The sequence below is a fragment of the Puma concolor genome, chromosome C2 (genome assembly GCF_028749965.1).
Source record: "Puma concolor isolate L17-30 chromosome C2, mPumCon1.1.hap2, whole genome shotgun sequence".
In the NCBI taxonomy this organism is placed as follows: Eukaryota; Metazoa; Chordata; class Mammalia; order Carnivora; family Felidae; genus Puma; species Puma concolor.
In genome coordinates, this window is record NC_141675.1 from 70,643,026 (window position 1) to 70,668,502 (window position 25,477).

Consider the following 25,477-nt stretch of genomic DNA (forward strand, 5'->3'; position numbering starts at 1 on the left):
AAGTGGAGAGAACACCCCTCTCAATTAAAAAAAAAAAAAAAAAAAAAAAAAAGTGTTGACAGTAGAAAGATTCTTCTTTACAGGCAAACATAATTTTTAGGTGTTCCTTTCCACTGAATAAAAATTCCCAACTTTACTAATAAAAATGCTTTGATTTGTAGATGAATCCAGACATTTTCATGTTCTGTAGACCTGACATACACCTAACAGAAGCCTCATGGGGTCAGGAAGTGGTGTTATCTGCCCCTGGTGGCCAAATGCCGGAGGTGGAAAAGGAATTTCTCCCCTGCTCCTGCTTGTTTAGGTCTGAGGGAAAGGCAATGCTACAATTTGTGGTGGGCTTACTACAAGGCATTTAAGTCAGAGCCCATACGTTTAGGTTTTTTTTTTTTTTTCCCCCCTTAGGATTTATTTGTAATAAATGCCTTACACTCATTTTGTTGTTTATTTGGGGAGAGGCGATTTTTTCCCCCAAACCTCTTGAGCATCATAACAATAGTAAAAGATTCATGAGGTACTCATAAACATGGTTCAGAAGCAGAAATTTTTTAAGCACCTGCAACGTAACTTCAATTGACAATAGCAAGGGGCGGCGTTCCATCCCAGCATTTCTGCAGAAATAGGAGTCATGGGCAGGAGAGCTCTAATTAAGGAGGAGCAGTGCATTGGGATGAGATCCAAGTTTTATATTAAGAATAGCATTCTGTTTCATCCTAATTAGTGTAACGTCTTCATTCCACAAACATGTATCAAACATCTTCTGAAAATAAGGCTCTCCTTACCTTCACTAAGATCTCCCCACATAAAAGAAAAATCCCAATACTAGTTAGAGCAAAACTTATATTGAATTAACATATATCAAGAAAGGGTGAGAAAACAAAGCAGAACTCTTGGTTGGAATGGGCATAGGCTACAGCAAGTCCTTGAAGGCTCATATTGGAGGTTTCCCTATAGACTATTTTACTCCAGTGGCCTCACTTTAAAGACAAGAACGTGGAGCCCAGAGAAGTGAGGCCGCTTCTTGAAACTGATATGTTCTAGTGGCAGAATCAGGAACAGACTCATTTTGCTGGATGTCTACCCAATTATATATTTTTAGTAACAAGCAAAAATCCAGCTGCTTAATACATGTCTACCCAAGGCAAATCTTCAGATCTTACTGTGTGCAGGGAGGCGAAGGGGTCTGGGAAGCAGGGAAAGATGGCGGAGGCCTGATATTTCTGTACATGTTGAGCGCTGGGTGAGGAACTTCCGTTCTTGATCTCTTAAAACCCTTGTAACAGCTCTGTGAAGTCAGTTCTGTTGCCTCCATTCTTCAAATGATGAATGTGAGGCCCAGAGTAACTACAAAATTTACCCAGACACACACATTTTTGTGAGTCACGGACTTAGGATCTGAACTTCTTTCTGCCTCCAAATTCTTTGCTCTTTTCACTTTTCACTGGACCTTAATTATTGCCTGTTAGAGGATGTTGTGCATTTCTTCACAAATGAGTCCAATTTTTGCCAGCCACCTGGTTTTCATGACTGTCCAGATTGATTGTTTCTTTTAAATTTATGTTTCGCAACTGCGGGCTTTTTTCCTTTCCATTTATCTCTCTTCTCAGTCATGAGGTTGGAAAAAATGAGAACTATGCTGGCTTTGTTTGGACTGAGAACATTCCAAAATATTTGGCTGTGCCTCAAAACCCTGTTAAAATAATATTATTTATAACTTTCTGCTTGGTCAACTTTATTTTAGGTTTGGCTATTTCCCACAGGAGGCTGTTCTTTCTCCTTGAGGGTAGGTTTGCTGCTTGAAAGCCTTGGTCACACAACATTTTCCAAGTTCAGCTCGGATCCTTGCCTTCCTGATGAATGGAAACTTGTTAGACAATTGTCCCAACCACTCTGAAGCAGCTAATCACAGGATCTCACTGTCAGGAGCTGTGGGGTAGAGAACTGGTGGGGAGAATGCCATCTGTTTACACATGAGCCATCAACGCTAGTCACAAAGCATGGCCTGTCCAACCCCACGGTGGGTTCACATTTTAGAGCTGGACTTTGGTGTGGCATGCTGTTTCCCAGAATGCCTTCTGAGGAATATAGTTAATTTCTTCTACATTTCTCCTCAGTCTGGCTATTATTGTTAAGCAGATTCGTTTAGCTGCCTTAGCAGCTTGGGACCTTTCATTGACTTTGAGCAGATGATTTGATTTTCAGGCAGAGATGAGGGAAAAGGCAGCTAGCTGAATCATTACAATGGAACACCCACCACAAATAGCGGGGAGGCAGTCTTTTGACAGAGCGGATCTGAAAAGGGAGACCTGTCTTTTCCTCAATGTGTAATTGAAAGATGGCAAAGCGATGTGAATCACAGAGGCCAAGGATCTGTTATTTAGATATTTAAACAAATACGGTTTTTCTGAAAGACCATTCCCTTTCAGACAAAAACTATGGCCAATGAAGTGACGGTACCTTGCTCCCTGGAGCAGCTCACCTAAGGGAAACATAGGTAAAAGAGAGAGACTGAATAGTTAACCCCAAAATATGGTTGCATAACTGCTTAAATTCCACAACTTGCAGACTTGTGGCCTCATTTCAGTCTTTACAGACATTCCTATCCCTGCAGTTTCTAGTGGCCACCCTTTTATATTTCTCCATCTCCCTGGATCCCTGGTAGCTAAATACCTATTGATTTTCCCAGAACCCCAAGCTCTCTCCATAATAGGAAGATTTGGTGGACATCCTGTCAAATGCCAAGGAAAGCCTCTACCAGACTGAGCATTAGAACATGGTGTTTTAATAGAAATGTGAAATATCAATGCAATTATAAATCAATGAAAACCCAGAGGGAAAGAGAATCTCATTTGAGAGAAGATCTTTAATTTTTTTTCTCCCTCCTTTTTTTTTTTTTCTTGTAAAGAAAAATGCAATCAGGGAAACAAATGTATGAGGTAAAAAAAAAAAAAAAAAAATCAACAAAGTATTCCTAGCTATTGCTGGAGCTGAGAAAAAGAGAGCCGAGTCATCATTCAGTGTGAATGTGTGAAATGACATGTTTTGATATACTAGCTGGGGGGTCAAAATTACCTCCCCTCTTTCACTGATATATTTGGACGTTGGCCAAAATTGTTATTGTTTTAATTCTTTTGCTCGTGCTTTTCTCTTATGTCTCTTTTCAAATTCCATATTTTCTCCTACTTTTGCCTTCTGTATCCTAGATATTTGGGAACTGCAGGGTACCTTTTGAGGTCTGAAAAGCTCACGCTAGTTCGCTTAACATAAATGCCATAATTCATGATGCAGAACCACATGGAGAACTGTTGTAACAAGGTTGCAGTGCCTCCACTAAGGCACATTGCCAAGTTGAGGACTAAGTCAGAGAGCATCACTAATGGGGGTAATGTGGTAGGGCATAAAAAGTTGCACAGAGATCAGAGGCAGCAAGTACATTTATCACTTACCACAGCCTGGATCCATTCCTCATCCTGGTGGGGTCATTTCTTTTCTTTCTTTTTTTTTTTTTTTTTTAATTTTTTAACCTTTATTTATTGAGAGACAGAGAGACACAGAGTGTGAGCAGGGGAGGGGGCAGAGAGAGGGGGAGACACAGAATCTGAAGCACGCTCCAGGCTCTGTCAGCTGTCAGTACAGAGCCCAACACGGGGCTTGAATTCACAAACTGCGAGATCATGACCTGAGCTGATGTCGGCCACCTAACCAACTGAGCCACCCAGGTGCCCCATGGGGGGGTCATTTCTTAACGCTGGACATAGCTAATCTTTGCCGACCTTTTACAGAAATTCTGAACTTGCTTAGTGAACGTGCAGAAGCATGAGAGAAGGAAGGGCAGACGTTTGGGAGAAAAATGGACAATGGATTGAGACTTTTGAGTGAGAGAAAAATATGTTGGTTTTGACATCATTTTCCAAGAATCATAGTTTTTGAGATAAAATGTTCACAGCCAATTACCCAACATTATGATGCAAATTAGGAGATGGTTATCCAAGTGATGCAAAGATAGGAATGTATGAATATAAACAATCACATTGGTGGAGGTGGTAAGGGGACAGGGTCAGTGCCTCATCATCAGATGCTTTGTGCCAGTATGCTCATAGCTTTTCTTGATTCTTTTTCTGTGTCAGTATGTGTTTTACAATAATTGCTCAAGACCAATAGTGATAAAGTTTCACAATTTATTTATCTGATTTCATTTACTCTTGAAATTTCTCTTATGTATCCAACTACAACTTACTTTGGACTTCTAGAAAGTTCAAAGGAAAGGAGAGTCGATGTGCTGACCTGTCACTGACTCCCACAACCTCACCCCTACCACCATACCTGCCTCTGTACATCACTTGCTTTTGGTTAATTAGCTTCGTGGAAGATGGAAGATGGTAGGTTCAGTTCTGGAATCTTCCTTGGAAATTCAGCCTTCCTGAGAAAATAAAAAGATATTTCTCAAATCAGGAGTTTGGTAATGTGAAGAAGTAGTACTTTTATTCTTCTTTTGACTTTTGCTCAGTTAGGATTTTTATATATTATTTTCTTTTACTAGAATTGTACTATAAAAACTGTACTAAGTGATTGTAAGCTATGGACTGTGAAGGGAAAAAGAGAGCACTGGTTTGATGTAAGAGAGATCCTCAGGGATCTAAGAAATGGAATATTTATAAAAATTATAATGTGTACTCATCCCTAAAAACAGCATTAGTGAAAGAATTAAACATTTTTAATATCGTATACGGACTTGGTTTTAGAGATTTGTTCTAAACTGCCGATAGAAGCAGGATGTTCCTTCAGCATAACATGGATATAATCCTGAGCCAGGATGTTCCTACAACCTGAAGTGGACATAATCCTGAGTCTACACTAAAATTTGAAGTAAATAGAGCCATCCTTAGGGTGGAGGCAAATGGAACATAAGGATTGCTTTATATTTGTAATTTCAAATGGAAACATCACTTAATGAATACAAGCTTTGCCAAAGGACCACTTAATGATGTTTACTTGGCTTAAGAAAATAGTGTAAGAGACCCATTTGCCTTGGAAGGCTGGGAAGGAATTAAAATAGAGAAGCATTTGCCCTTCCAAAGGAGGTTTTCCACTTGTCTAGATCTGGAATTTTTAGAAGATGATGCTGTATTCTCTGAAGTGACTGAATCATGCAGATCAAAATTCCCCATGGAAAATACATTTAGACATGTCCTAAATTATTTATAAAGAGGCTCAATATCTTTATTACTAAAGAGAACATACAAGGGTCCTTACATAATCAATACAGATTGCAATAGTAAGGTGTCCACCAAAAAGTTAGAAATAGCATCACTTTCAATGAGTTAATCTGAAAAAATCTACACATAACATTTGATTTGCACTCTCTATGGCTAAACCAAGAGACACCTGCAAATGTAGGACTGGAAGGTCTTGATAGCTCCTAAAACTCCAATCAAGGAGACCCATTAGAGAAGCAGAACCAGAGTATGATTGTGATATTTTAACCAGTTTTATGATAAACTTTTATAGAAAGACAGTATTAAAAGAAGAGAGATGGTTAACCTGGAATAATTACAAAGAACTGTCAAGAAGTAATATTTGTCAGAATATCTTCAGTACTCCCAAGAGGGAAAGAATGTTCTTACTATTCCTGAAGATTTGGCAGGCAAATTCTAGAGCGTGGAGAAATGCATCTGGCCTTTGTAGTTTAATGATACACATCAAGAACATCTATCTGAAGCAAGTTACTGATCATAATTTAGCTTCCCCTGCATATGTCTTATAGGAGAAGAATGTCTGACTGATGTAAACTTTCTTGTTTCCTTGGTAGATCTTTTTCTCTGTAGATTGGTAATTGACTTGCTGGATTTTAATGAATTAATTAGTGAGAGTTGGTTCCCCTGAGTCAGAACATTTCTAAATACAATAACAACGGTGAATTTTAAAGTTAATGTGTTGGTGATCCCACCACACTCTCTGGTCTTCCCTAGGTGGCCTCCCTGATGTTTGTGTGATTTCATCTTGCCCTGTGCACTGAGTATTCTCAAACTCAGCAAAGTAGTTTCCAAGTGAAGAGAATAGAGATAGAGAAAGACTGGGGTAGCATAAAATACTGTTTGAGAAAAAAATCAAATGTGAAGGGGAAAGACACTGTGATATAAAAAAAAAAAAATGTTGGAGAAAATAAAAGAAGAAAAGGATTTTTATTACATACTTTATACTTTAATATTATATTTTTATAATTTCTAGGCTGCATATAATGAAAATTCATTGCAGTTGGAATATCAAAATAGAATACAATCAGAATATAAAAATAAAAAGATAAATGCTTGATTCCTTCCAGTTCTCTGTCATCCTAACCTTAAATTTACATGAACAATCACTTTGATTCAGATATGAACATTTAATCGGTATCTAGCATGCACAGGTACTGTGACAGATATTTTATGCACTGTATTTCATGGAATTTGACCAAAAAAAAAAAAATCTGGTTACTTCAGTCAAAACAGTATTTAGAAGGACTAGTTTCCTTTAATCTTGAGACTTTTATTTTTTTAATATTTATTTATTTGTGAGAAAGAGAGAAAGTGTGAGCAGGTAAGAGGCAAAGAGAGAGTCCCAAGCAGTCTCCACAGTGTCAGCACAGAGCCTGACATGGGGCTCGAACTCATGAACTGTGAGGTTACCACCTAAGCCAAAATCAAGAGTCGATGTTTAACCAACTGAGCCACCCAGGTGCCCCTGAGATTATCTTTTAATTGACTTCAAAAAGACTACTTTAGTTCCCCTTCCCTCCCAACCCCCACAAATGGAATATCAATTAATTACTTATTTTATTTTTAATTTTTTTTTGTAATGAAAAAAGTAAAAGGTTTCACTGGATTCTTCACTTTACAGGAGAGTGACTGGTTTAGGGCCTCAATGGACTTGGCCCTAAAGAGATTAAATACTTACCAAATAGCCCAAGACAATATCTCAAGAGCCTCAGGCAAGGAATAGTTTTTTTTCCCTAATAAAGAAGCAACATTTTTCCTTTACCCTTCCTTTGTGTCAAATATTTAAAATTTTTTTTTAACGTTTATTCATTTTTTGATAGAGACAGAGTGTGAGTAGAGGAGGAGACAGAGTGTGAGAAAGAGAGGGAGACACAGACTCGGAAGGAGGCTCCAGGCTCTGAACTGACAGCACAGAGCCCTACGCGGAGCTTGAACTCACGGACCCTGAGATCATGACATGAGCCGAAGTTGGAGGCTTAACCAACTGAGCCACCCAGGCGCCTCTCAAATATTTTTTTTTTTTTTTCTTCAACGTTTTTATTTTATTTTTGGGACAGAGAGAGACAGAGCATGAACGGGGGAGGGGTAGAGAGAGAGGGAGACACAGAATCGGAAACAGGCTCCAGGCTCCGTGCGATCAGCCCAGAGCCTGACGCGGGGCTCGAACTCATGGACCGCGAGATCGTGACCTGGCTGAAGTCGGACGCTTAACCGACTGCGCCACCCAGGCGCCCCTCAAATATTTTAAATTAATGTTTGTTTTTGTTTTTGTTTTGTTCTGTTTTTTTTTTTTTTATTATTAAAAAAAATTTTTTTTTCAACATTTATTTATTTTTGGGACAGAGAGAGACAGAGCATGAACGGGGGAGGGGCAGAGAGAGAGGGAGACACAGAATGGGAAGCAGGCTCCAGGCTCTGAGCCATCAGCCCAGAGCCCGACACGGGGCTCGAACTCACGGACCGCGAGATCGTGACCTGGCTGAAGTCGGACGCTTAACCGACTGCGCCACCCAGGCGCCCCATGTTCTGTTCTGTTTTAATATCTCTTGCAAGTTTTGTCAGTGCCTTCCTTCCCCCTGTTTAGCTAACTTGATTCCTCCATGGGTATTGTCTTTAGTTTCCTAGCAGAAAATCCCCCTGCCAGACCCAGTGCCTGGGGTCCGTCTCTGCCCTAGAGCTTTATGGTTCTTTTTGAACCATGCTGGTTTCTTTCTCCTAGTGCTACTACTTGTAGGTAGACATATCATATTTTAGGTACTGATTGCTTTCTTGGTGATTTTGTAAGTTTTATGTTTTCATTATTTTATATCACAGGATTCTTTTAGGCCAAATTATAGTTGTTGGGTAATGAGACCAATAATAAGATATTATTAATTTACTTTAACCAACCGTATTGTTTTAACAAATATAGCCTTAATTATGGCAATTTCAAAAAAACCACATAGCTTTTGAATTGAAGTTATTTTGCAAAAAAATAAGGCTACTTATTATGGGGGGAGAAGCAAGGAATGATTTCATTCTCACTTTGAAACATAGTCAAATTTAAATTGCATTGGTAAAATAGAAATAGTGTGGTTTGTGAGTCAGATATCTGGGTTCCAATTCTGGCTTTGCTCCTAAGTAATATTAAGGAGATCACTTGAACTCTGGTTCTTAATGTCCTCCTCTAAAAAGGAATTGAACTAAATGGGATTGAGCTAAATGATTTTGGGGGTATCTAGAAGTTCTAAGACTCTAAGTCACTGTGTAATATATCAAAGTCCTTTTAGACACATAAAATTATTCTGAAATTATAGTTTTATATTTCAGAGGCAACAATATGGGTCTAGTATCAAATAAATTGGTGTGGAGAAACATTACTATCTTGAACTCATGTACTGTAGGTCCAAATACATGCTAAAGTGAGCTTCAAATAATATCAATAAACCTGTCTGAGAAGACACACCTGTTCAATCTTCTGTTGAGAACAATGCTACCTAATAGAAATATAATGTAATACACACACACACATATATATATATATACATATATATATACGTATATATACGTATACGTATATATATATATATATATATATATATAACGTATATATATAACGTATACGTATATATATATATATATAAATTTTCTGGTAATCATATTAAAAAAGTAGAGAGTGAGATTAACTTTACTAATTATGTTATTTAGCCTATATATTCAAAATATTACTGCTTCAACATGTAATCTACATAAAATATTTTAATGAAATACTTTGTATTCTTTTTAAAAAATTGACTCTTAGAAGTCTGGGAATACTTAAATTTCTAGCACACCTCCATTTGAATTAACCACATTTCAAGTGTCAATAGCCATATGTGGCTAGCAGCTACCATATATTGGTCAGTACAACTTTCTAGACAAATTATTTTATTCTAATCATAACTTTAAAAAACATTTATTAAAAATGTATGAAAAAAATGTATGAAAACACCTCTCCACATCTTTGTATTTAACTAAATCTCAATTCGAGAAGATCGTGTTTGTCCAGGTTTTGACAATGTGGCCAGTTTCACACAGCACAAACGGCAGGGATGTCAATCATCTTTTAGAGAATGTAGGTTGTGCAACGAATCCCAATTATCCAGCCTCCATGACAGGGGCTGTGATGGCTTTGCCTGGAATTTCAAAAATGGACTCAACTTGAAAGTGACATATTTCATCGTGTTCATTGCAAAACTGATGCCTTATCAGAAAACCTATTTTTCTACTGCCTCTAGAATACTGACCACTGACTGCACACAGATTTATGCAGGCTTCATATATCCTGCAGACAGTTCTTTCTGCAAGCCTCAAAGCAGAGAAAGTTAATCCAGATTTATGCTTTATTGCAAATATTTTGCGTGATGTGGAATGAGAGCTTGAATAGAGATGTTACATAATAATTAGCTTTTTGAGCAAAAACATTTAAACACACTTCTTTCCTTTTTCTTCCTTTTTTTTTTTTTGTCTCATTTCTATCTGAAAATAGAAATGGGAGACAGTTTGTAAAGTTCTCAGTAGAGAAGGGTTATAATTAGGTTTGAATCAGATTCGAAGCTTCCATCCGTGAGGTCCCAGTCAATTAAACAGAGCTTGTCTCTGTGAAATATCTTTTAAGAGGAGGCATTTCAAAAGGAAACATGTTTTCCTCACCAACTTTCCAAATGTATCTGAGTCATAACTTAGATTCATATAAAGTTCTTTGTAGAGACCTTAGAGACCTTCTGAAGGAATTAGTCTTCACTTCATAGCCATGAACACTTACAAGGAAATGCAAATGTCATGCATCCAGGGAGTGAAAGACTTCAGGATTCCCACCCTTGAATCTTGATCTGGTGCTAATTTTAAGACCTCAAATTCCTCAGGTACTTAATCTCTGGTGAGGTTATAGTTTCAAGATGCTTAAACATCAAAAGAGTTAAGCAGACACAAACTTTTAGAGTTGTCAGACTTGTAGATTTCTTCTGGTCCACAAATTCCTAGCTTTGATGAACTGTCCTGGAATCGTCTCTAGTGCTGATCTTAAATATGGATTTCTGGATCCTTTCCTCATCCTCACCTTTGGATCTCTCAGAGTAGGTCTTGGGATTGTAGTTATCAAAGCCCTCAGGTGATCTCTACTAGGTCAGGTTGGAGAACCTCCATCGTTGCATCCTGCAACTGAGAAAATGGAAAATGAAAGATTTTCAAGTATTTGCCTTGTATCCCATGGCTAGCAGATATCACACCTAGGATTCAGAGCCCATTTGTGCTTTCCCCTAAATGAGCCAGTATCTCTAAATCATATTCCATACCATACACTGAACTGATAAAAGGAAGGGGGAAAATCGGGCTTATTTTATACATATTGCAACAGTGAGGATTTTTTTTAAAAATGGATTTACTTGAATTAAGCAGATTCCCTTTCCTCAATTATTTAATCAAGCTCTTCCTATCAAACTTTGTTATAGTGTTCTTCAGAGAAACTTACAAGCAAGTTCTCCTAAGCCCTTCTCTTGTTTTTAAGGTATATGAGGTTTAAGATAATGTAAGAAGATGCCCACATATTTTTTTGTGGCAGCTGGAATCATTTAGGTAGGTTTATGTAAATTTTATGCAAATTTAACACAGTTTATGCCCCTAAACTTATGGCGATCATAACTATTTTATTCACCAAAAGTTGGCCTTCAGCAAGATCCTACTGAAGACTGATGATCTATGCGGCCTCCTTCTGCCTGGCTTTCTGTGACATTTATCATCATCATCCTACTTGGATACCCAAAGACTTGCGGTATGAATATAAGGGCTGAATATAAGACCTGATTTTCTTCCAACCCAGGCCAAACTATCTATAGTAGGCATTTAGAGGCTATTCCTCGGAGCTGCCTTTCCAACTCCCCAGTACGACTCATCTTGATTCATTTATGCCACTGTTTAGATTACAATTTCACCGAGTAAAAAGACACACCCTAATATGTATGGAAAATATTACTAAATTGTATTAGATTTAAGAGTGACTGTTTGCCAGCAGCTAAATGTAGAAAGAATAAGTTCCTGACAATGCAACTGTAGAGAAAATTTTAAGGGGTGATGATTTCATTAATTTTCAGAGCTTTACAGCCAGCTGGCAGAGGTTTGTCTATACCATTGTGGCTGACTGCCTTTGAAATTACTTTCTTTTCTTAAATTAACCTGTGTTAAAATGATACAATAGCAATAATAGTGAAATAAAATTAGCCTCTTTATATAATCTTAAAGCATCTTAACTAATTTAAATAATAGTACCCTGAGTTTATAACTGCTGCAATGTACCCTATAAAAAGAGATTGGTATTAGGAACATTTATAGATCCTCATATTTTATCAATAGATAAATAACATTTAGAAAATTGAATCATATACATGAAGTACAAAGAAGCCTCTAGCCTAAAGAAAGAATTCCTCATTTAAATCCTATGTCCTGTATAGTATCCTGTATATCTCTGTATTAAATCCAATACCTACTTGTCTCACTTGTGGTGGAAAGAGCACCAAGCCTGGAGCCACCTAGTTCAGGTGATGGTTCTGTCATTTTATGTATGTGATCTTAGACCAGTAACAGAACTTCATTGGGCCTCAGTTTGCTTATGTACAAAATGGGGCTACTAACTTTAATGTTGCCTTCTTTACATGGTATTATAAAAATAAAATAATAAATGCCACTGACAAGGGAGGAAAAACTTGACTCCCCTGAATTCTAAGGAGTTTGTCTCATGTAGAGAAAAAAAAAGTCAGAGTAAGAGGTTATGCCGCAGTTTCTACACTTTTTATAGTGCCTGAAGAGGAAGGTCCTAGATTAGGACAATTGTGTCTGAGAGGTAGGAGAGAAGGGAGAACACAGGGGGAAAGGGGTGTCAGGGCATCATGAGCATAGCATTCCTCAAAAAAAAGGTGACAGAGAACATTCATGTGAAATGGATGGACGGATGAACAGAGGGATGATAGATGGACAGACAGACAGACAGGTGGACTGAGTAGGCAAGTCCCTGCACCACTTTTTTAAGACAACCATCAGTCAAGATCTACTTTGGGGTACCTGCTCAGTAAGTCATGAGGGTGGCCCAGAATTCTTTCAACGTTTATCATGTAAATTTTTTTTTTTTTTAATTTTTTTTCAACATTTTTTATTTATTTTTGGGACAGAGAGAGACAGAGCATGAATGGGGGAGGGGCAGAGAGAGAGGGAGACACAGAATCGGAAACAGGCTCCAGGCTCCGTGCCATCAGCCCAGGGCCTGACGCGGGGCTCGAACTCACGGACCGCAAGATCGTGACCTGGCTGAAGTCGGACGCTTAACCGACTGCGCCACCCAGGCGCCCCTATCATGTAAATTTTTATCATTATTAAGCTTTTGTACAAATGCCAAGTATTCCTGTTTCTTTTCTTAATGGCACTTTTTTAGCGTATATTTATTTTTGAGAAAGAGAGACAGAAAGAGATCACGAGAGGGGAGGGGCAGAGATAGAAGGAGACAGAGAATCCCAAGAAGGCTTTGTGCTGTCAGCACAGAGCCCCACACGGGCTCAACCTCACAGATGGTGAGATCATGACCTGAGCCAAAATCAAGAGTTGGAGGCTTAACTGACTGAGCCACCCAGGTGTCCCCAAGTATTTCTGTCTTTTAAATATGGTCACTGGTGGGCAACCTGGCCACTTCAGGAGGAGCCCCATTCCACTACTGGTAAGAGTGACCTTCTTTAACTTGCACTGAAATCTTTTCATTCTGGTGACTGTTACGTTGGATCCTGACTCTAGCTTCAGACTCACAGAATACTTTTTCTCCCCTTTTTTTTTTTAACGTTTATTTATTTTTGAGACAGGCAGAGACAGAGCATGAACGGGGGAGGGTCAGAGAGAGGGAGACACAGAATCTGAAACATACTCCAGGCTCTGAGCTGTCAGCACAGAGCCCCACGCAGAGCTTGAATTCACAAACCACAAGATCATGACCTGAGCCAAAGTTGGTTGCTTACCTGACTGAGCCACCCAGGCACCCTTCAAATTCTTTATCATAAGAGGAAATAGATCCTGGAGACATATAAGGCAAGGCAAGATCTCTTCAGTGTTTTGGTGTAATTCCAGATCATCTCATCTTGTTAGTGGAAGGCATCACGCGACTGGGGACTGCCTATTCACTGTAGAATTTTGTTTTATTGTATTCTGATGCCATTTATAGTAGCTTGCTTTTTATTTTCTGTTATAGACCTCTAATCTCATAGGATAATAATTGACTCTTTCAATTGCTCATTAGTTGAGTCTGGCCCTCTCCATATGAAGAAAAAAGATTTTTTTAAATCCCTATTCTCATAACACTTTCTGGAGGACATTTTTAATTTTCCAGACTAGCTGTTCACTAATCAGTAGCCCAAGAGTTTATGTGTTCTAAATGGTACCTTACTAATTTTGAAAAACTAGGATGGCTTGCAGAATTTCCAAAGTCAGGTCTCACAAAAAATCCAGCAAAGACACTAGTAAAAATGAGGTAACATTCTATGCCTAAATTTAGTGACAGACATTTAGCCAAGTTTATTTTTCACCAGATACTTAAGTTCACAGATTTTTCTAACAAAGAGTGGTTAAGATCTAAATTGCCATACGACCAGGAATTTAAAGGAAGAGATTAAATAAAGTGACCTTTCAGTCTAACCCCTATTATATCTATTTGAGCATCAAATTGGGCAAATCCTTTTTACAAAGTCCCCATTTCCCCCCCCCCCCCCTTTAGGGCACATATTAGTTTCAGCATATCCGCTAAGGTGCTAGACCAAAGGGAATTCCAGTCTTTTGATTCTTGGCCTAATTTTGTCCTTATATTGCTGGTATGGACATAGGGGTCCCTTGTACACATTGAACAGAACTTAATAAAGATTTAAACAAGGAAAAATAACAAGGAAACAAGGAAAGAAATTTGAAAAAAACAAACAAACAATGCAGTATTTTCTCCTTTGGGGAGCTCTGGATATAAATCAGGGTGTGGTTAAAAAGTGAGTCATTATACCGCTACCTACGCCTTTTGTGCCTAAGATGATGATACCATGGAAATAATGCTACCCGAAAGGCATTTATGTAACTATTAGCCTCTGAAACAATAGACAGGAGCAGTGTATTGTTCTGGAAAATGTTCAAGGAGGAGGAATCATTTTGTCCTCTTTAAAATTTAATATCTATTTTCTTTCTGTATCATTTGGAGGAAGCTCCTTTTTTTCTTTTCTTAAGCAAAATAAGTGTTTTGCACTAGTAGGTAGTGAGTGAATTCTTCTTGCCAGCAGGAAGAAAAGCAATTTTTGAATGCCAAATATAGCTCCTTTGTGTGAAAATATCACATAGCCAGAGACATTTTAGAGAAGAAAGGAAAGATACATGTTCTGAATTAATATTTTTAAAATGTACAGGCAGAGGAATGTTAGCAATGGAACAGGAAGAAATTGACATAAATAGACTGAGAAGAAACAAATAATCTTATCTACAGTCACAGCAGCCCCAAAGTCTGAATGTTTGTCCTATCTGCAATGCTCTTGGCATTTTCTGTGATCTCAGAATGATAATTTATCTTCCTAGTCCGTGTCTATAGGAGATAGGTGTTTCTAATCATCCTGTTTAGTTCAAGACATCTCTTCCTTACCTTACCTTCCTCTTCTTGTTTCTATGTAAGATTGCCAACTAGGTAAAGCATGAGGCACCCTGGACATAAAAGATGTCCCTAGCACTGGGGACAGAAGTAGAACGATTTCCTACGTGGCTGTCTTTAGGTCTAAATCACATTGACACCTTTGGAATTCCATGCACCATGAGGAGTCTCTTGACTCATTATTTTCATATAGCAGGCAATCAGCCAGTTACAAAGAGTTTTGATAGAGATGGTGAGCATCTATTACTTTTATCCACCCAATATCCTTTCCTGCTTCATTTGGCAATGACATATGTTTTTCCTTTGACAAACTAACCACCCTGTCTCACGTGATCTTGGTGACACTGTCAGTCCAGTTTTCCTGCCTTTTTGTGAGTGGACCTGTGACCCAAACTTGAAGAGTAAGACACTGTTGCAAGAATTTGAGTCTTGAGCAGAAGATTTTGACACAAAAATGGACCATGGCTAGTGATTCAGTTTGCTGGTGGCACCCTGAAAAGAGTTCTCGCTGATCCATTAATCCTCTTAAGTAGACCGTGTGAATTGTCCTGATTTCTTCTTCCCTTAGGCCTGGCTAATCAGTTTCTTTGATTTCATCAGTGACTTCACATCACTGCAATGAATTTGATTTTGAAGTTGGCCAAGATAGTTGCAGCCAAAAAAATCCTAACTGCAACAAGCAGAAATATTTCCTCAGTATGACTCATCTGTTAGTAAGATATGTAGGTGAAAAGCTTGTGGGGAAATAGTGTTCTTCCTTTCAGAAACTCATCCATTGGCTTATGTCTTCCTATTATGTTTGTTTCCATTTTATTCATTCATTCGTTCCATTGTATTGTCTTTGATACATTCATTTGTTGACTATCTACCATTTTCTAGGCAGTAAGGGTATTCCCTTTAGATACCTGCATGGTGTACTTCTTCATCTCCCTAACTCTTTGCATGAATGCCACCTTCTCAATGAGACCCCTGACCTCCTTTCTTAGCCTACAGTCCCAATCCCCTTATCCTGATTTTTATAGCATTTTCTGCCTTTTCAGGTAGCATGTAATTTTACTTATTTATTCTATGTTTTATTTATTGTCCATCCTCCTGAAGTAAAGAACAAACTCCAAGAAAACTGGATTTTTTTCTTTGTTCATTCTTGTGTTCCCAGCACCTCACTTAGTGCCTGACATTTATTGAATTGTACATTTATTGTACATTATCTCAATTGTACAATAATGTCAATTGTACAATAATGTCAATACATTTATTGACATTTATTGAAATATACACAATTTTCTTAAAAGTGTGAGATACATACATTACTAAAGGAGTGTACTGTGGCTTTTTAATATATCCACTTGGCTAGGCTGAACTACATTCCTTAAAATTCCCTTCGCTGTTATGTTTTCCATAAAGATGGGACACAAGGGAAGTTCTTGTGGGGAATTTGGAGGGTAGAAATGAAGCAATTGCCATGTCACAGCTAGTCCATGTGTTGCTCATGTTCTGGCTCACCTCATTGATGTGACGCAGCAGCCAGGCCTGCCACAGCTCCACCTTGTATGGCTTTTCCTTTAGCTTTACTTGACTCCTGGACCAGGTGTGTGTTTTATCTGTATGACCAAGAGCCCTCACTTCATCAGTGTATTCACACCACCAAAGTCAGAGGCAATAAGAACACACACATTTTGTAGTTTCATGGGCTCAAATCATGTTTGTGATTCCAGCTTGTCTTTGACCGACTTTAAATCAATCTTCCCTTTCCAACTGGTTGCCTTAGACTTCAAGTTTCAGTGTCAGATTAAAGACAATAGCCTTGTGGAGGCTGATTCACCATCTCTTAGGATTGTATAAGGTCTAATCCTTTTTATTTTCCTTTTTTGAAATCTGTCTACCTGCCTACCTACCTACCCACCCATTTTAATGTCTATATACTGAATGAATTCTAACCCCTGTCTGACACAGACTTTGGTACCTGGAAATGGGCTAAGGTGCTGCCATAGCAAAACCTAAAATGTGGGAGTGGCAGTGGAATGAGGCAGTATGCAGAAGTTGGAAACACTGTCACATTTTTGAGGGGAATATCACTAAAAGTTTTAAGTGCCTTGAATACGCTCTTTGTAGAATTTTGAATTACGTGGTGGCTGGCAGTGAGAACTTAAAAGGAGTAGGAGGAGAATCTTACTGGAAACTGGCGTAAAGTACAGAAATGGTCCAAGCTAAGGAGATTTCCAAAGTGTTTCCTTACCACCTGATTTCTTCTTGTTTGAAGTAAAATGTGAGATGCAGGAGAGAGAAACTCAGGTAAGGGGTTTACATAAACAAACAGAAAAGCTGGGAATTGAGGGTTTGAAAGCTCTAAGATGCTTCAGGGGGTCCAGGATGATGCTAAAATTAAAAAAAAAAAAAAAAAAAAAGGAAGGAAGGAGAAAAGGAAAAAGGTCTGAGCAAGGATTTAATCCAGGGCGATGCCAGAAAAACACTGTGTTAAAGAAGATAAAGTGCAAAGTACGGCCATAGAATATCTTATTCAAATCTCAAAAAGGTCTAAAGTGGTGCCTCAGATGAACTTCAGTCAGATTGAAGGCCCTCTAAAGAGATTAAAGTGTACCACAGAGGGTCTCTCCATCAAACTACTTCTAGGAACTTTCAGGGCCTTGTCTTTCAGGCATCTCAGCAGCAGCCCAAGATAGAGAGGGGTTTATCCAGAAGAGGTTATGGGTGTGGCTTTTGTCTATTGGGTTTGACCCCAAGACGTCATAAGGGACTCACAAAGTTCTCAAAGGAGGAATCTGCACAAACATCACCAGCTTGGGCTGAGAGGGACAGAAACAGTACAGAATGAGGAGAGTTGGCCTTTGAATCCTCAGAATTTTAGCACCTTCTACTTTTTGTGAAAATGTTAAGATAGCTAAGAGGGTGGAACCAGGAGCCCAGAGGGCAGAGTGGGAAAACATGAAGAATTACTTCGGATTGGAGAACTAACCAAAGACTTTCAACATCAATTTGCTTAGCTGAATTTCAGAATTGCATGGGACCAGTAATTCCCCTGTGTTTCCTACCTTGGTCTTTGAACATGACTGTCTATAATGGCTATCCCATGCCAGGCCTACCATTGCATGTTGCAGGGGTTGGGGGGCAGATAATTTGTCTCTTTTGCTTCCCAGGTCTGCAGATGGCAAGGAAATATACTTGACAAGTTATGTTTGAGGAATTATACTTGAGGGACCTCATCCATACTTGGACCTGATACAGATGATGAGATTCTGGGGTTTGAGTAGATATTGAGAATTTTGAACTCTTTGGGAGCAGGACGAACATTTTACATTGAGAACCATAGAATGGACTATGGGTGCCTCCCAGTGATCCCTGCCTCCTGGGATTCACACTCTGGTGTAGTGTCTTCCTGCTGAGTAGTGTTTGGGTTTATTGACTCACTTCTAACAAGCAGAATACAGCAGAAGTGATAGGATGTCAGTTCTGAGCTGAGGTTATAAAAAGTTGTGGTTTCCGTTTGGGAGACTCTCTCCACTATCTGTTCAATGTCTCAATCTGGGAAAATCCAGCTGCCATGTCATGAGGCAGCCTGTGGCAAGTTCCATGGGAGTGAACTTGAAAGTGGACCTTCCGAGGTTTGCCAACTGCCATGTGAATAAGGTTGGAAGCAGGTCCTCCCCAGTCAATCCTTGAGATCACTGCATCCCCAGCCAAAACCTTGATTATAGCTCATAAGAGATGCTGAGCTAAAACTAGCCAGGAAGCTGGTCCTGGATTCCTGATCCACAAAAACTATTGGATAACAAATGTTTCATAATTTTCAGCCTCTATGTGTTGGGATAATTTGCTATACAGAAATGGGTAAAAAATACACTTCTATTCCAGAGGATAGTCTTCACTCTAAAATTCTAATTGCTATTATATAATCTTTTGTGAAGGGGCAATTCCAATCTTTAACAGGATGATCTTGTCAATGAACATTTATGTACCATTTGAAGAAGGCTAACCCCAAGTTTCTGTCTCCTATCTTTCCACTGTCTTACTTGATCTTTTGATTAATTGATTCCTTTAATTATAAAATGATAGCTAAAACTGTCATTAGAGTGTGATGTTCCGTTGTGTCCTTACACTTCTCCCGGGTTAGAATGCTCAAAGATAAATGGGCTGCATCAATACCTAACAATAGCTCACTTGTTGGCTTGTTTTTTCTGTACCAGGAACTGTGAAAATTGCTTTTTATATAATCCTTTTAGATAATTCTTTTTTTTAAATTTTTTATTAAAAAAATTTTTTTTAACGTCTATTTATTTTTGAGACAGAGAGAGACAGAGCATGAACGGGGGAGGGTCAGAGAGAGAGGGAGACACAGAATCTGAAGCAGGCTCCAGGCTCTGAGTTGTCAGCACACAGTCCGACTCGGGGGTCGAACCCACAAACCATGAGATCATGACCTGAGCTGAAGTCGGATGCTTAACTGACTGAGCCACCCAGGCACCCCTAGATAATTCTTACATCAAGGTATTGGTATCATTATTCCTACATTAAAGAGACTTGCCCAATGTCATTATTATTATTTGAAGTAAGGATCATTACTATTCCTACTTTAAAGAGACTTGCCCAGTATGACACATTGGTAAGAGGTGGATCTAAACTTTGAACTCAGGCCTGCCTTTCTGAGGTTTTTTTTTTTTTTTTTTTTTTTAATGTTTATTCATGTTTGAGAGAGAGAGAGCGTGAGCAGGGGAGGGGCAGGGAGAGAGGGAGACACAGAATCCGAAGAAGGCTCCAGGCTCTGAGCTGTCAGCGCAGAGCCCGACGTGGGGCTTGAACCCACAAACCATGAGATCATGACTTGGGCCAAAGTCAGATGCTTAACTGACTGAGCCACCCAGGTGCCCCTGCAAGGCCTGAGCTCTTAATAACCCCAGGCAAAGATGATCTCCTGTACCTCTTATAAACAAGTTAATATGCTGTAATGAGTAGATTCTCCATGGCACAATACTTATGGAACAGAACTATGGCAAGCCCTTTCCATGTCTTCATGGATGTAGCTGGAGAGGGGTTTGGAATCTAAACAGACTACTTTGTCAAAGCTGAGCTCATGATGTTTTTGAAGAGAGGGGTGAATGCCCAAGATGAAATAAACTTTGTCACCAGGTTATAGCCTCTGCCCCTCAGAAAACTTTAGCATCTGAAATGTTTAGAACGTGGGAGATATTTGAACTGGCAAGTTATACTGATTTTCAGAATCAGGAGTACATGATCCTGAGGGATCAGTCTCAGGGTTCACAGAGATATTTGGCTGAATGGAACAAAAACTCCCTGCCTTTGCCTGAAACTAAGACTGCCACCTCTTTGTTCCTCACTAAGGAAAAGGGAGCTTGACATACAGTAAACTGTCATGTGCCAGAACACATGTCTTAAGTTATGCACCTAGGGTCATTCTGACAAATACCATTGACTCATTTCTTCATTATTTTCAAAAGATAATTGAAGTATAAAATATAATGGATTCCTTGATATTAACAGGTGTCTTTGCTCTATTTGAAAAAAAAAAGTCTCTTTCGTTAAGGTTTTGGCGTTAGTACAATTTTTAAAAATGGAATTTTAAGTTAAGGTTCTTAACTAAATATTTGTTTCTATTTGCTTTTCCTCTCACTAATTTTCCCACAGACTTTTTTTTTTTTCAAGACCAAATTCCTTCTATTTCTCACTTTTAAGTTTCAGTATAATTAAAAAAAATAATTGTTGGAAATACAGTCCATGGTTTGTCTCTTTTTTGGCTTTTGGTTTTTTTGTTTGTTTTTTCAGTCAATTTTCTCATTCTCAGACTATGCATTAAGTCACAGGGTGATGGTCAGGCCAAAGTTTATCTTATCACACCAGAGTTTTTAGGTCATTTCCAGTTTTCTTATTTTTTCTTTTCAGACTTTCACTTGAAAAGAAAATTAATTGGGAAACACCAGTAAAGCTTTTTTCCTTCCTCTTTCAGCTACTCACCTGCCAACTGCCAATTCTTTCTGAATTCTTTATCTGATGTGCACAAGAGACAAGGAAATTGTGGCTGTTCCTGGAGCTGGCAATAGTTAAATGGAATTCTAGAGAGTGACTCAAACCCACATGTATTTTGTAGAGTCTTTTGATTACACACAGCTTTCTTGGAGACATAAAAACCTCTTGAAGGATTAGCTTGCTAGAGAGAATTACCATTTTGGAAGATTTGTGTCACATTTCAATGACAAAATTATTCAAAAAATGCTCTCTGTAAATAATCTCTAACTTCTCACAAACATCTGAGCTCTTGGGGGCCAGAATCAGGGCATGATTTGCATAGATTAAATACACACACGTACATACACACTCACATTTACTAATCCAAAGGTCTCACAATCCAAAGGTTGTGTTATGATACTCTCTGGAAACTTTCGTCGGGATAACTGTACCAACTCTTTAAAGGAGCCTGTGATACAGACCATGAAAACACTTTTGTAGAAACCTTATTATAATCACTGGTGTATTTGAGTTATATTAAGGCCACAGCTGAATTAACTTGGTTAAAATCCAAGTATGTTATATCTATCTTCTCCCCAACAGACTAATATGAAATATAAAGTTTATTTTTTCATTTAACACTTTAAGGGACATAAATCATATATTATAAACGCTTATCTTATGATGACTCTTCTGTTAGATTTAAATCTCATTTTTTTCAAAACACAATCCTTGACATTGCTATTATCTGAGTTAGCTACATCAAGTTCCCTGAGATTAATTATTTTTACCAGAATACTGGATGTGTTGGTGGAATATTTTGTTTATTATGTTCTGTCTTATTAGACTTTCATCAAGTATTCAAGAAAATATAAAATATTAATGCTGGACAATAACTTAAAATTTTTTGCAGTTGGTTAAATTCTCATCAGAAATAGTACACAGAGGTTGAGTAATTTTGCACATTTGATTGATGACTGACCACTGTCAGTGGCCAAGAAACAAAATGCCACTCAAAATGCCAACCTTCTCTGTGAAGATGGAGTCCATGTCAAGTGAAAATGTAACTCACTTTACAAATCAGCCCAACAGTTGTCTTGGCTTTCGGGCTCCAGTCAAATATTTCATGGAAGAAAGGTAGTAGAGTGACTCTGTGCCCTTCCTCCTTATTTAAGACTTCCCTAGGTCAGGCTCCCACATTCTAACTTTCCCATCCCAAAGTAAATTGCAGTGAGAAGTTTTGGAGAAGTTATCTCTGAGTATGAAATGTTCTCTAACAGGAAAATTTCAGAGAATGTGCTCATGCTTGTATGAATATAAGCAAGTGTTTCTATGGCTGGGATGGGGGTGGGCAAGATGGAGAGGTAGATGAGGGGTGGGGGGAGAGAGCTGTGATATTCCTGGAAATAATTTGCTCTCATGTCATCCTGGTAAAAGGCATCTCCCTTAAATCAGGCAGGCATAATAAATGGTGTGATACCTGGTAGCCTGCACAGTTATAAATACATGGCCTTTCATCCTAGAGATGGCCCATTACCACTCGCTGAAACAGTCTGTCACAGTGGTGCTCTGGGGCCATTCATTTTTTATGACCCCCTTGGCGACGTGACTGGGATTTCCTGAAACCAAGCTCAGGTCCCTGCCCAGTAAGTGCTCCACATTAATACCCTCTGATTCCTTTCTTCCAAAGGTTATCATGTCTTGGTTTTATTTGTGTGTGTGTGTGTGTGCGTGCGCATGTGTTTTCCAAAGACAAACACACACATAGAGCAACAAGCAAGCTTGGCTTTGCTGGAAACACAGCTTATTCACAGAGTGAAGCTTGGCTAAAATTCAATCTTATAATATTCGGAAAGTTCAAAGTTTCCAGTTTAATGCATAGGAAGTAAGAAATTTTGAAAAGCATTTGAAAAATTATCTCTCCATTCTGAAGGCTCAGATTTCACATTGTGAAAGGCAAAACTTTCGCATCGCAATTGCAGCAAAACAGAGCCTTCTGATTTGCTGGCCGCTTCAAATAACAGTTGTCCCTTTGATAGTATTGACACCTATCTCCTTTCACAATCTAGTGCTTCTCCTGCACTTTGTAACATATCCCATCTGTTTTTTAGGGCCCCTGTCATAAGGAAACCTGGGAGAGCGAAGAAAGGCCTGATTGATCACAAGGTCCTATCAAATGTCAAAGCTGGCCCTGGCTGACCTCCCATCTATTCAGAGCTGCTTTGATTTAATCTCCAAACTGGCTGCTTCTCTAGGCTGTGAGTTCTGTCTGCAACCCATGTGTCAGCATTGAGATATGACCTGCTTCACGCTCCATTCATCTCATTTGAAGGACGGAAATTAAACTGGAGGGTCGAAGAGGGGAACTGCTCAAAATACACACACATTAACTGAAGGCTTTTGTGTGGGTGCATTATGAGTTTGAACAACCATTAAAAATTATATTAAAATGAAATTGATCTTTACTCCACTGAAATGGTTTAGAACTTTGCCCCCGTCCCACTACCCTCTCATCTATTCTTTCTTATAGTAATCATGTGATCCTGATCTCATTAAGGTTCAAAGTAAAGGAGAGAGAAATTTACAAATTTTCAGTTTGTTTTAAAAGGTGTCCTTTAGAAAATTAACTTATTGCCTGTGATTTGCACAGTAAATATTTGAAAAAAAAATAGAGATCCTAAAAGCTGATAACCAGACTAACAGAAATGTAGACTGCTATGTTTAACACTATTGATTAAAGTAAGTTTTACTTTCCAAGGTTTTTTTTTTTTTTTAAACTCATTTAAAATTCAAACTTTGGGAATAGTCCTCTAACTATCCTGACACATAGCTGTAGTATAAATCTATGTATCCTTGGTTCCATTATTTCTTTCTCAACTTGCCTTGCTCTTTTTATTGGCCCTTTTACACTATTAAGCAAGGTTAGTAACTACTGAAAGCTTGATTTCTTACAGATTTGTTTGTTATAATCTCAAAAGTAAACTCTATTTCATCTACTAGTGGTGTTCCAAAATTATGACTTAGGATAATAATATTCCAAATGTGTTTGGAAAGGGAGTTATATTTATTTCTACATGTATTCATTAGCTCATACATTCGTGCACTTGTTATTTGAACTTTCTACTATAACAATATCCAGGTAGGGAAAATGCCTTCTATTCTTTATTTATAAAGTGTATTGCACGTTTCCTGTTATAATAGTAGTGTATATCCACTATCAATAAACAATCAACAAAGACAGATGAGGAGAGAGAATGAGACAGAGACAGAGAGACAGAGACAGAGAAGGACAGACAGTATACTAACACTTTTTATTTTCCTTTGTGGAATCACATTGTTCCTTTTTGGGAGAAGACTACACTTTCAGTTGTTTTGGTCACCCCCCTTTATGTATATATAATATCATTTTGTATGGAAGTGATGATTTTATTTTGTTAATATTTTCCTGAAGACCATTTAAGTTTAAAAAAAATTTTTGCCACTATAAATGTTATTATATAAAAATATTTTTATGCTTCCATGATTTTCTCCAAAATTCTCTAATATGAAAATAGGCTGTGCCCAATTTACTATTTTCAGTCAAAAGTGTTATCTTTTCTTTTACAGTTCTTCATTTGAATATTCACTTGGAAATAACTTTCCTTCCTAAATAATCATATGTGTTTTCTTTAGTATATATTATTTACTTGTTTTATATTTAATATGTGTAAGAGAATGAATACTATAGTGAATATTCGTGTTATTTCTACATAAACCATTTCACAGGACATATGGAAAAGATTTCAAATCTAGTTATATGGAGGAAAAGATTCTGAGCATCTGAGGCATTCAAAGAATGCCACTTAAGCATTTAGTTTGCAAGCAGGAAAGCAGAAGAACACAATATGATTGTATCTCTCTTGTACTGCTTCTCAGTAAAATCTCTCTTCCCGCATATCCTTATGTAAATATCTTATTACTCAAGGCAGAATGTATTAAAAAATGCATTTTGCAATTTAATTCATTCCTTACAGTGCCAGGTGGGAAGCTGATTCTTTGTTTTAATGTGATACTTTGCAATAGAGCTTTTTGCAATGATGGAAATGTTCTATATTTGCACTGTTCAATATGGTGGCCACTGGCTACATGTGGCTACTGAACATGTGAAATGTAGTTACCGCAACTGAGGAAGTGGATAATTGTATGTAATTTAAATTGTGGCCAATGGCTCTCTTATTGAACAATACAGCTTTGGTAGTTTTGCCATTATTTAAAGTATGACAATAGTTTGTTAAACATTGTAGATGTTTACCCAGTTATTCAAGTTCATTTCATTAAAGAATAAGTATTAGATGGTGAGAAACTAATAGTCTTGGAATAAAATAATAAGAAGAAAGATAAAGCCTACTTGTGCACTGAAAGACATTTTTTGCGTTTTCTTTCAGAGAAGAAGATTGAAAGTTTCAATAAAGAAAGGTGATGATAATGTCTTCCTGGAACCCTTGGCTAAGATGGATTGGCAAAGAATAAAATGATCTAGGTTCTAAAATTTGGCTTTGATACTAACCACCTATTGAGTAAGTGACTTTTGGTGTCTTAGTTA

The 25,477-nt window shown here is 38.0% G+C and overlaps 1 long non-coding RNA gene across 1 annotated transcript in view; it reads left to right on the plus strand.

Annotated features, from left to right (window-relative positions):
- LOC147577310 (uncharacterized) overlaps positions 1 to 25,477 on the plus strand; it is a 139,403-nt gene that overhangs the window by 21,954 nt on the left and 91,972 nt on the right. Inside the window, exons 3-4 of the long non-coding RNA XR_015255799.1 lie at positions 23,007 to 23,153; positions 25,320 to 25,451. This is a non-coding gene — a long non-coding RNA (uncharacterized LOC147577310). The remainder of the gene's footprint in view (positions 1 to 23,006; positions 23,154 to 25,319; positions 25,452 to 25,477) is intronic.